Source organism: Benincasa hispida, chromosome 8, assembly GCF_027475165.1.
Source record: "Benincasa hispida cultivar pf3 chromosome 8, pf3_genome.v1.1, whole genome shotgun sequence".
NCBI lineage: Eukaryota > Viridiplantae > Streptophyta > Magnoliopsida > Cucurbitales > Cucurbitaceae > Benincasa > Benincasa hispida.
In genome coordinates, this window is record NC_143485.1 from 6,627,863 (window position 1) to 6,641,559 (window position 13,697).

General features: G+C 32.6%; 1 pseudogene; it reads right to left on the minus strand.

Moving 5' to 3' along the window:
* Positions 1-1,016: 1,016 nt before the first annotated feature.
* On the minus strand, positions 1,017-3,043 carry LOC150034324 (serine/threonine-protein phosphatase 7 long form homolog; annotated as a pseudogene).
* Between the last annotated feature and the right edge of the window lie 10,654 nt (positions 3,044-13,697).

The window sequence follows — 13,697 nt, forward strand, 5'->3', positions numbered from 1 at the left end:
GAAAGAAAACCTAAAAGATTAAAAAAAAAAAAAAAAGAGAGAGAGAGATGGTGAATTAAAAAATTGTAGCATAAAGAAAAGGTGAATGGTGAACAATGTTCCAAAAACAAATTTGGTGTCTTCTTCCTTTTTTTTCTAAGTCAAAGGGGGGCAAAATAAATTTTAAAAAATAAAAATAAATAATTTGTAAAAATAAGGCTTGAAAAAGAAAAAAGAAAAGAAGGAAAAAAAGAAAGAAAAAAGGGAAATTATTTCAAATGGTAAAACTGTTGAAAATATTTACCAGATATAACAAAATTTTAGAACTATCAATGATAGACACTGATAGACTTCTATCAGTGTCTATCAGTATCTATCATTGATAATTCTAAAATTTTACTACATTTTGTAAATATTTTAGTTTATTTTTCTATATTTAAAAATAACCCAAGAAAAAGTTGTAAACATTTTTAAAAAGGGGGAAGGCAATTATTAGAAAAAAGAGAAATAAAACAAAACAAAAATAAAGAAGAAAAAAACCTTCAGCTTAAAGGGGAAAAAAAGCTTCTGGAAGAAGAGGAAAAAGAAAAGGAAAAGTGGAAATTAAGAAAGAAAAAAAAAGGGAAAATTAAAATAATATAGTAGTTTTGAAAATAATTTATAAAAATATTGTAGTTTTGAAACTATTTACAAAAATATAGTTTTTTTTTTTTTAATAAGTCGAGGGACGAAAATTCGACCAACCTAGGTCAAATTTTCAACACTTGACCTTTATTTATTTATTTTTTTTTACAATTTTCCATTTTATAAATTGTATGTCGAGTGTTGAAAATTCGACCTACCTAGGTCAAATTTTCAACATTCGACCTTTGTTTTTTTTTTTAATTTTCCATTTTATAAAAATAATTTCTAAAAATATTTTATTATTTTATTATTTTATTTAAACTCTAAAAAGAACAAATTAAAAAAATAATATCTCATAAAAATAAAAAAATGTAAATTAAAATATCTCGTTTATATAAATATAATTACAAAAATTAATGTGTCCCACAAGGCAAACGTCGTCGATTTCGAGCTGGTTGTCGTCGTTGACTTCGAACTTGAGGTTGCTCTAGTTCTTCTTGATGTTGCTCTGGTACCTCTGCAGGCGTTTCATGATATAAATATTCATTATGCTCTCCATGACCCCAACCATGTCCATGCACATATGAAGACGAAGGACCAGCCTCTGAGTCATAATATCCTGAACTAAATCCTGGCATCATCATCGGACTAACATAATCAATTTAACTCTGCATCTGCATCATAGAGGGAAACTCTTCCACATTATGGGCAACCTCATCAAACTCATCCTCTTCTCGTACAGGTCCTCTACGTCTAGGAGCTGGTAGAGGAACAATAGGTATATCGTACATATAATGTATCTCCTCCATATAACTTTGGTTGTCACTACATATAGCAATAACCTAGTTCGGATCATTCGCAACATCACGGAGTCTATTGTTGTTCGATCTCTGTGAATTATAAAATAATTAGATAATATTTAAAATAAATTTAAATTAAAAATAATTAGATAATATTCATTCATTTACCAGGTGACCCATAGCTGCTCCCTAGCGAGTGACGTAGCACCTTGTGATATTATTATACCAATGAATATAGTCTTGAGTGACATACCTGTCAAATTGTTTAATAGAAACCCCAATTGCAATAAACCTTATACGATAGTGCCGTCGCACTACCAAATGTGCAACTTTTTCGAACCAATTTACAGTCCTTAAGTCGATATCATGCAGTAGGGGTTCAGTATTACAAGGCGATAGGACATTCTGCTAAAAACCGAATTGTCTCATCACCCTGTCAGGAAGATGTCAATCACCAATGTGAAAACATATAAGAGGACTCATCGTCCGCCATATGTTTTGACCATTCATACAGAAATTGGGCAAAGTATGCATAATAATTTTGTACAGCTCCCAAATAACCTGAAACACAAAATATTATATTGGAGAACATTAAAGACAAAAACAATAAAAATGTGTATAAAATAATCAATTAGGTTCAATGTAATGTACCTGATCAGGTTGAAGCAGATCAAACATGTATCTGTACTGGCTAACTACATGTGTGGTTGTCCTAGTCACATAAAATTTGTCTCTCTACCTAAATTTTTAAATTGATAATTCAGAATCTAAATTAACTAAATCAGTGATATAAAAATTCAATTGAATTAAAATAACATACCGAGAACCGTAGGCTCGTCTAGCTAACTGAGCATCATTAACATATTGTAGCTGTGGAGCCATTGTTGAAATCGCTCCCAAGCCCATAGTTACAAAAGTATGAGAGGTCGAGCTATCTCACGAACCTCAGGTCTTGTTGCTTTGCATAGTTGTCTATACAACCATGCCAAACATGCTCCACCCCGCGAATACCGCCTCGCATCATAGAGGTTAGCTAATAGTGGCAAGAACATCAAGTAAACAAAATTAATTGATTTGTCGGAAAACAGACTTCCACCCATCATTTGTAGTATATATGCTTGTGCATATTTTATGATGGTTTCCTCATCTGCATCATCTGCGAGCTTATGGAATTGTGTTCCTAACCATATCAAACTTAACCTTGATCCTTTAATTTTGTCGGCAGGTGGGGTCACACCTAGGTACGATTGACAAACTTGTGACCAGTCATCGTACATCACTCCGATGACTGGCGTACCATCAACAGGTAACCACAACAACACTTCTATGTCTTGTAGAGTGATAGTGCACTCTCTAATAGACATATGAAATGTATGCGTCTCAGGCCTCCATCTCTTGAACAAGGTTGTGATCAGATGCCAGTCCAACTGAATAAATCCCAATCTGGCAACCCCATAGAATCTAAATGTGCACAGTAGTGGTAGTATTCGAGGGTGGAATGGGATAGTGCACTAGAGAACTGCCTCTTGATACTTGCAAGATATTTTTCCAGTAGTACGATCTCGCCATACAACAGATGATCGATGACTGGACTGGTCATACAAAACATCGGGATCAACTAGTCCTAGGTTTAAAGCCATGATCTGAAAGAAAAAAATATTTATTTCTCAATAAAAAAAATATTTATTTCTCAACTAGAAGAATAATGTACAACTTAATTAACTTAATTAAATAATGTACAACTTAATTAAAAAAAATAATGTACAACTTTATAAATTATAATAAAACAATTGAATATACAATAAAAGTATCTACACTTAATTAAATATACATGATAAAAAGATTATTTATTTCTCAATTAAATAATGTACAACTTAATTAAAATAATAATGTACGACTTAATTAAAAGAATAATGTACAAATTTATTAAAAGAAATTGAATATACAATAAATTATAATAAAAAATTGAATATACCATAAATTATAATAAAAAGATTGAATACACAATAAAATGAATATATAATAAAAAAAATTATTTATTTCTCAATCCCTAACTATCTGGAGCCCGTCTTAGTAACGAAGGACACTTCCTTCTATTATGGCCTAACTGATTACAAAATCCACATCGTTGTCGAGTGACTGGTTCTGTCCAATCCATCTCGTTTGTGATAACGTGAACTTTTTGATCTACCAGGTTTTCTCAACAACGATGGATTAAGACAGGCATATTAGGGTGCGTGATCTAGTAATCTTCATGTGGTACAGGTTGAAATTGAGGAGAGTAACATTCAGCATACGTTGACAATTTATAGTAGTCCTCAATAAAGTCTTTGTAGTTCATGTTAAAATGCGAGCAAACAGCCATAAAATGCGAGCATGGAATGTCAAACACTTGCCACTTGTTATATGAACAGTATCGCTTGGACCTGTTTAACCTCAATATTTGAACATTTCCTCCTTTGGCATTGAGACTATGACGTCCGGTCTTCATATGAAACACACATTCATACTGATCATATGATTGTACTTCATGTTTACTAGATCTTACAGCCCATTTATTTATTTTCTCGTGTGCGTACCTGGATTTTTACTCCACTTAGTATTATAAAAAATGCTTGAAATAACACACACACACATATATATATAAAATAATATTACCAGGTGTATTTATCTTGAGGCTCCAATGCATCCCTTATTTCTTCCCTTCTTTTCTCGAAATAATTCACGCATTTGAAAAATCTTATTTGAGCAAGAGCATTTATAGGCAACATTCGAGCTCCTTTGAGAACTCCATTTATGTACTCGGATAGTTTTTCGTCATCCACCCATATCTGAATCCTCCATCATGTGCTTGAGTCCATTACTCTAGACTAATGTTGTCAAAAAAACTCAGACAGCTCGATTTATTCCTTTGATATCTTCAATTGCTTTATTGAATTCCGAATTTGAAACTGACACCCGACACGATAAACATAATTTTTCAATATATTAAATCTGTACTTTTTATTAAAGTTGTTAATGATATGTCGTAAGCAAAAACGATGGTAACATTTTGGTCCCGTCTAGCCATTTGTTGGATTGTTCACTGTTGCGATTATGCTAGCATGTCGATCTAAAATTAAACACACCTCTTCATATGTTACAATTTCTCTCAAGTGTTTCAGGAATCATCTCCATGAGTCTGCAGACTCTTCATCATCAACGACAAATGCAAGTGGAAGAAGATGCCCGTTCGAGTCAACTGATGTAGCAATTAGCAATTTTCCTCGATATTTGTCGTACAAATGTGTACCATCTATCTGAATTATCAACCGACATTTATTAAAAGCTTTTATACAAGGACCAAATGCCCAAAATACAGAAGTTAGGATAACATGGCCTTCAGTAAGCGTTTCTTTCACTCTCCACTCTACACGTGTTCCGGGATTGGTCTGCTTAACCATATACAACCACCTAGATAACAATTTGTAAGGCTCATCCCAATCACCGAACACTTTAGCCAACGCTTTTCTTTTTCCCTCCCATACCCTATGGTAAGAAACATGATATCCAAACTTTGATTTGATTTTGGACTACAGTTGTGCCACACTGATAGATGGTTTTTATCTTACGGCATCACAGAACTCTAGTGCAATCATTGATGAATCCAATTGCACATGACTTTGATTGAGTATGTGGCCTATGAAGAAATTTATTTATACCGCCTCCAATTGCACCACAAAACATAACACTAGTCCTTAATGAATTATCGTTAAGACAATTTCATTCCTGGGCTTAAACATATACATACCTTTATTTCTAAACTGTCATAACTCTACATAGTTTCATCAACCTTTAAGATCTCCGAACTGAGGTATATGTATTTTTTCGTTTCTAACATAATTTCCATGAGATAAACTAGTGCCAAGTGACCTCATAATTTATTTTATTTTATTTTTCTCCTTTTGTAGTGTCGTATCTGATAATCCTCTTATAATAACTTCTAACAAGTCATTAACCTAGCATTAGAGCATAACTAGTGCATTTAAGCTAAACAAATATTTTAATGCACAACTATCATAAAACTTGTAATTGATAAGACGTACCTAGCGATGACGAGGAATCCGTTCATTGGCCACAGGGACAATCTAGACTTACATAGTAAGTCAGTCTACAGAACCCAAAATATGGGCTCTGATACCAACTATAACGACCCGACCCCCTAGGATTTAAGTTAGGCCGTTACTAAATATATGCATGCATGGAACTCGAAACGACACTCTGTTATGGCGAAATAAATGCTAATTAAATAAGGTAAGTTCAAAAGACTTTCATTAAATTCAAATATTAAAACAATAATAGGGTACCCATAAATCATAAAGGATAATAAATAAGTCTGAAAAATGATTCTTAAAAATAAGTTTTAAACATCAAAACTAAAAGTTGAGAAAAACATGAAAAGAACTCTAAATCCCATGAGCGGAAGCGTAAAAATTAGTCCCAGTGGCTCGATCACGAATTCCACTTGTCCATCGCCGGTGCATCTCTACCCTTACCTGAAACAACAACATGAGAAAGAATGAGTATAAAATACTCAGTAAGTAACCCCACTACTAGGGCCAGACTGGGCATTTATGTCCTCTAGATACCTACCTCTGATGAAACATATAAACTGCTCTAGTCTTCATGGGACACATATGCACATGAAACAAGAAGGAGACTGAGTCCTTTCTTACTGTAGTTAAGTATGCCCACTACCTCTGGTGAATCTCGAAGGAGACACAAACTGGTGAATCTCGAAGGAGACACAAACTGTGAATCTCGAAGGAGACACAAACTGGTGAATCCCGAAGGAAACACAAGCTGATGAATCTCGAAGGAAACACAAACGGGTGAATCCCGAAGGAAATACAAACTGGTGAAATCCCGAAGGAAACACAAAGTCTAATTGCCATCTAACTAATCGGTAAGGACATTTGCACAGTCTCAACATCATAATCATCACTGTACGAATTTATGACATACATATAAACCTCAATATCATGGCTCTACAACATACACATATACCTCAATATCATGGCTCTACAACATACACATATACCTCAATATCATGGTTCTACAACATACATGTATACCTCAAACATCATCAGATCAAATACAACCATGGAAGCACATACCATCTCATACTAGCATTCAAGTGTCTATGTGCGTAAATAAATAATTCGGATCTCGTAACAGAACATACTTTAATCATGTTATACTATCAATCTTTCATGTTGTCATTCTGCCATAACCTTCATTTAACATGCTAGCATACGTCTAATGTCTGGCCCGTGGGCAGTTCCAGTAGTAAGATTACTTACCTCGATATTAGGTCGAACCAAAAAGCAATTGAATCTTTGTGAAATTCTTGAATCTTTAATAAACCTAAACATAAACCAAGCTTTAAATTAATAGTTAAGTCCAAAATCCAAACACTCAAATATTACAAAATATTTCCAGATAACCTTACCTAAGGTGTGGTCCAATTCGAATTCACCTTCCAAACCTCCAATTTTAAGCCCAAATAATTAGTAAACCAAACTCTTCTTCATCTTGAATCAACCCCCTAATCATAATTTGAAATTAGACTTACATGATTAAAGTTTGAATCAAATACATACTTCACTACCAATGTCTCAAATAAATTATCCATATGTAGCTTCGTCAAAAAAATCACTTTCAAATGACTTTACCAAAATTAATCCACAAGAGGGTCATCAAAGCATAAAACTTACCAAAACTCGCTAAAACAAACTCCAACTTCACTGAACAACACCTCAATACCTTCACAAACTTGAATCCAAAGTTGAAACACAATGGGTATCAACCAATTGATGCCAAAAGTAAATGAGTATTCAAGAATCAACAAACAACAACCCAAATGGCAGCAATCTTATCCAAATCGATAGATCCAGTGATGGAAAAAGTGAACGACGCTTGAGCAGTTGTGGACGGAGGTCATGAAGAAGAAACCAATGCGGCGGCTAAGGTCTCGGCCGGAGGAAGAAGAAATTGGGTGGGGGGGGGGAGGTACCGGCGGATGCGTGAGGAATAAAGGGAAATGTGGGTTTGACTTTTTATTAAAAAAAAACAATAATAATAATAATAATAAAACAAAAAAGGAAATAAATATAATTACATTTAATTCCTTTTTGTTTTATACTATTAAATTTCTTTCCGAAATTAATTCCTGCCATTAATTTCCAATTTAAATAATTTCACGCCAACAATTAAATTCCCGCACTTACACCTGAAATCCAAAATTCAAAAAATGCCCTCCAACTAATAACAATTACTGAAAATCCAAATAATAAAGTTACTGAAATTACATTATTACTGAAAAAATGTGCGGGGTGTTACATTCTTCCCTCCTCAAAGAACTTTCGTCCTCGAAAGTTCATTCTTGAAAAAAAAAAAAAAAAAAAACTCCGGGGGTGTTACATCATTGTTCACATTTATGCTAAAACTCTCACTTGATGGTTGGTCATAGTCAACTCCATCAATACCATCAATCATATTACCATTTGTAAACAATAAAAATCGACAAATAATACATTACTAATTATTCTACTAATTATCAAACTTAAACAAAAACAAACCACAATAAAAAATATATATAGGAAATATAAGAAGTTTGTGGGTAAAAAAATATTAAACTTGGTATTAAACTAAAAATATTAAACTTTTTCAAAAAATCACAATAATTTTGTATTATACTTTTTATAAGAAGTATATTAAAAAAATCACAATAATTTTGCATTAACTAAAAATATTAAACTTTTTAATTCATCAACTTTTTAAATTTTATGAACATCAACTTTTTAAACATAACAATAAATTAAACTTTTTATAACTATTTTTAAACATAACAACAAATTAAACTTTTCAAATATCATAGGAAATTTATAAAAAAAATCACAATAATTTTGTATAAACTAAAAATATTGAAGTTTTTAATTTATAAACATAAACTTTTTAAGTTTTATGAACATCAACTTTTTAAACATAACAATAAATTAAACTTTTTATAACTATTTTTAAACATAACAACAAATTAAACTTTTCAAATATCATAAAAAATTTATACAAAAAAATCACAATAATTGTGTATTAAACTAAAAATATTAAAGTTTTTAATTTATAAACATCAACTTTTTAAGTTTTATGAACATCAACTTTTTAAACATAACAATAAATTAAACTTTTTATAACTATTTTTAAACATAACAACAAATTAAACTTTTTAAATATCATAAGAAATTTATACAAAAAAAATCACGATAATTTGTATTAAACTAAAAATATTAAAGTTTTTAAACTATAAACATCAACTTTTTAAACATTACAATGAGGTAAACTTTTTAAAACTATTTTATCAAATTTAATACAAAATAAAATAAAATAAGATATTATAAGAAGTATATTAAAAAAATCACAATAATTTTGTATTAAACTAAAAATATTAAACTTTTTAATTTATAAACATCAACTTTTTAAATTTTATGAACATCAACTTTTTAAACATAACAAATAATTAAACTTTTTATAACTATTTTTAAATATAACAACAAATTAAACTTTTCAAATATCATAAGAAATTTATACAAAAAAATCACGATAATTTTGTATTAAACTAAAAATATTAAAGTTTTTAAACTGTAAACATCAACTTTTTAAACATTAAATGAGGTAAACTTTTTAAAACTATTTTTCAAATTTAATACAAAATAAAAAATAAAATAAAATCAAACTTTTTCAAATTATTTTAAACTATATTTTCGAAGTTTACTAGAAAAATCAAATGTCATAAAAAATATATTTCAAAAAATCATAATAATTTTGTATTAAACTAAAAATATTAAAAGTACAAACCTCAAAATTTAATGGACGAATGTTATCATAAAAAAACATAACAATAAACTATACGTAAATACAAACAAAAACAAACAAAATATAAATAAGATTAACATGTTGGTATAAGATCCCAACCATAAGATTAATACTAATAACAACTACTAAGATTAACACTAATAGAGAAAGAACTACTAACATCAATATATAAGTATTATTGAATTCAACATGATAGATCTACTAAATATAATAAAACTAGTAATAAATAAATAGTAAACTCACAAATTTAACTTACCTTTTTTGTTCTTTGTTTCCCAAACAACAACAAAATCTATAAAAAAGTTATAATAGTATAAGAATAGGAACAAAATGGATAGTTCTTTTTAAAAAAAAATGAAAGTACCTTACAATTTTTGTAGTAAAGGTACAAACCTCACAATTTAGTGGACAAATGTGGGAGAAGAAGAAGATTTGTTGAAGGCAGTCAAAAAATGAGAGGCTGAAGGCAGTGAGAATGAGAGAACGAAGATAGTAAGGAGAAAATGAGAGGCTGATCTTAAAGGTCGAAAGGCAGTGAGGAGAATGAGGGAACGAAAGCAGTGAGAAAATGTGAGAAAATTAGAAGAAAGGGTGGGGGTTATAAGCTTAAAGGTCGAGTTTTCAAAACTCGACCCACGGGTTCAAGAAAATAATATGGATAGGACAGAACGAGATGCTGACACGCTGCAGAGATTCGGATTCGTTTTAAAGGAGGTCGACGATTCAAATCACTCTAACACGCGCTGCAGAGATTCGGATTCTTAGCTAAGCGATCGCTTAGGAGTTTGTGGGCGATCGTGTAGTGAGGAAAGAGAGCTCTCGAAAGGCCATCGCAGTGTGTCGTTCATCATGTACTTCCACAAGGCGATCGTGTAGTAAAGCTCAGCGATCATATAGTAAAGCTTAGCGATCGTGTAGCATTTGGTATACGATCATATAGTAAAAGCTAGGCAATCATATGGGTTTTGAGAAGGCGATCGTCTAATTGTAATAGCTAAGCGATCGTGTAGGAGTTTGTGGGTGATCGTGTAGTGAGGAAAGAGAGCTCTCGAGAGGCCATCGCAGCGTGCCACTCATCGTGTACTTCCACTAGGCAATTGTGTAGTAAAGCTCAACAATCGTGTAGTAAAGTTTAGCGATCGTGTAGCACTTGGTACACGATCGTATAGTAAAAGGTAGATGATCGTATAGGTTTTGAGAAGGTGATCGTCTAATTGTTATAGCTAAGAGATCGTGTAGGAGTTTGTGGGCGATCGTGTAGTGAGAAAAGAGAGCTCTCGAAAGGCCATCGCAACGTGCCGCTCATCGTGTACTTCCACTAGGCGATCGTGTAGTAAAGCTTAGCGATCGTGTAGCACTTAGTATATGATCGTATAGTAAAAGGTAGGTGATCGTATAGATTTTGAGAAGGCGGTCGTATAGATTTTGAAAAGGCGATCGTATAATTGTTATAACTAAGCGATCGTGTAGTGAGGAAAGAGAGCTCTCGAGAGGCCATTGCAACGTGCCGCTCATCATGTACTTCCACTATGCGATCGTGTAGTAAACCTTAGTGATCGTGTAGCATTTGGTATAGGATCGTATAGTAAAAGGTAGGTGATCATATAGGTTTTGAGAAGGCAATCGTCTAATTGTAATAACTAAGCGATCGTGTAAAAATTTGTGGGCGATCGTGTAGTGAGGAAAGATAGCTCTCGAGAGGCCATCACAGCATGCCGCTCATCGTGTACTTCCACTAGGAGATCGTGTAGTAAATCTTAGCGATCGTGTAGCACTTGGTACACGATTGTATAGTAAAAGGTAGGCGATCGTATAGGTTTTGAGAAGGCGGTCGTTTAATTGTAATAGCTAAGCGATCGTGTAGGAGTTTGTGGGCGATCGTGTAGTGAGGAAAGATAGCTCTCGAGAGTGGGAGTTCAGAAGACGTTGTCGCGGAGAGGCCATTGCAGCGTGCCACCCATCGTCTACTTCCACTAGGCGATAGTATAGTAAAACTCAGCGATCGTGTAGCACTTGGTATACAATCGTATAGTAAAAGGTATGCGATCGTATAAGTTCTGAGAAGGCGATCGTGTAATAGTAATAGTTCAGCGATCGTGTAGGAGTTTGTGGCCTATCGTAGAGGATTTAGTAAGCGATCGTTTAGTCATACTGAGCGATCGTGGAGAGATTGTAAACGATTGTTTAGCGTCTCATAAGCGACCGATTAATCTTGTTTGATTCTATCGTCTAATAAAGAAGTTGTTCATCGTTCACTTATTCTTTAATTTTTCGACTCTTCTTCAAATTTTACTAAACGATTGTGTGCAATCGTGTATAATTACTAAATCGCATTGTAACTAAACTACTAAAGATTGTGTGCGGTCGTGTATAATTACTAAATGATTCTTTAATTTCTTTTAGGTCGAGGGTTTGTTCTTTAATTTTCCGACTCTTATTCAAATTTTACGACGAACCTTCGTCCTCTTCTCAATTTCCTTTAGGTCGAGGGTCAAACCCTCGATCTCTTCTTTAATTTTTGACAGGTCGAGGGTTGAATCCTTGACAAAATATTTTAAACAAAATCCTCGCCTCGAAAACTCCAAAACAACCATAGATTTCTAAATAGTTTCAAAACCACTATATTTCCCTAAATTGATTTCCTAATCACAATATTAAAAAAAAACTCCGAAAAAAAAGGTTGAAGAAAAAATCAGAACGAAAATTTGAAAAAATAAAAGAAAAAAACGTAAAAAAATAAAAGAAAACAAAATAAATAAATAATTATATATATATATATATATACAACTTTTCTTATCTTCATCCTCCCGCTGCCCCCCATTTTCCTCTCTCTCGACCGTTCTCACCAACGCCCACTAGCATATGTTGGAATATAGACGACGTCGGTGACCAAAGTAAACCGTGGTTGGTGTTCTCGATTTGCAGCGCCTCAAACAGTTTCAAACTTAAAAAAGAAAAGGAGGCGACAACCATGAGGAGATTACAATCAACGCTCCAAACGGAAGGATCAGTCAAGCCGCAACCTTCTGAAATTCCTCTTGAAAAATGCGGATTCCGGCAAACACACAATACACCTGTGCGACGAGGAAGAAGAAGAAAAGGATAGAAAAATTCCTGATCAAACATCTCAATTCGCTGGAAGTAAAGATAGCATCAAACCTTCAATTAATGGAAGGCATTGGAAGAATTGAAGAGTTCATGCTATGTTGATTTCTATTCTTAGAGGAGTATTATCTAATGCCAACCAATTTTCACATTCAAATTAAATATTCTCAAGTAAAAATTTTGAGCTAAATTATTATATTTTGATCAACACAATGCATCAAAAGAAGTCAAAATTATACTTCTGATTTCAAATTATCTTTTTCGAAGGGGAAGGTAGAAGTTTTGCCCCTTGCTTTATAGAGATTGTTATGAACTGAACTGACTAAATTACTCGATTCACCCATCGTATATACGTGTACAAATCTCGAAAATGGACATTTGTCATTTGTTGAAGGAGAAATTTATGTGAATCACAATTACCACATCATCACAACAAAAGCCTAAGTCCTTTGTGGAAATTATAATTGGGATTAGATCGAGTAATTAAAGTCATTAAGGTCCATCCCGATTCAAGCCCATGGTGAATATTTGGGCCACTAAAAGATTGGGCTCATGCCCAACATTTGCCCAAGCCCAATATTTGGCCCAAAGCAACCGAGTCCATGCAAGACCCATGGAAAACCTCTATAAATAGAGGTCTTACCTCTTCATTTTGAGAGAGGTTGGAAGAACTGAAAACTAGAACTCTCTGAAAATCTAAATTTCTAAATATTGAAACTCTAAAGATCTGAAGAATATAACTCCTTTGAAGACAAGCTCTCAAATGTTGAAAAAAGAAGCTCTGAAGCTCTCAAGATCTAAAGCCCATATGACTAAATTTCTAAAGAATTGAAGAATCAATCCACAAGATCCCTCCAAGAAGATTATCAAGCCCAAAGACCGATTATCAACAAGCCCAAAGCTAGATCAAGCCCAAAGACCGACAAGTTTAAAGATTAAAGTTTACTTTTCGAGAAAAAACATCAAAGGATTATGTATTACAGAATGTATTCACTATACTGAAATTAATACAAATACAAAGTTTGAATCGAATTAAATTTCTTTGTAAATCTCGTGCAAACAAATATTTTTCAAAAACTCATTTTTATTTAAACACTTTCGATAAAAATTGATTAAAATACACTTAAAAAATTATCTTGGGTGATTGTCAATAACTTATTTTTTAAATTAAATAACATAAATGTATCATCTAAAATAAACACATAAATATGGGGGAGGAGTGCTTCTAAAAAGTAGGTACAATTTATTTTGATTTTTTTAGCAGCCATATAGCTAAAA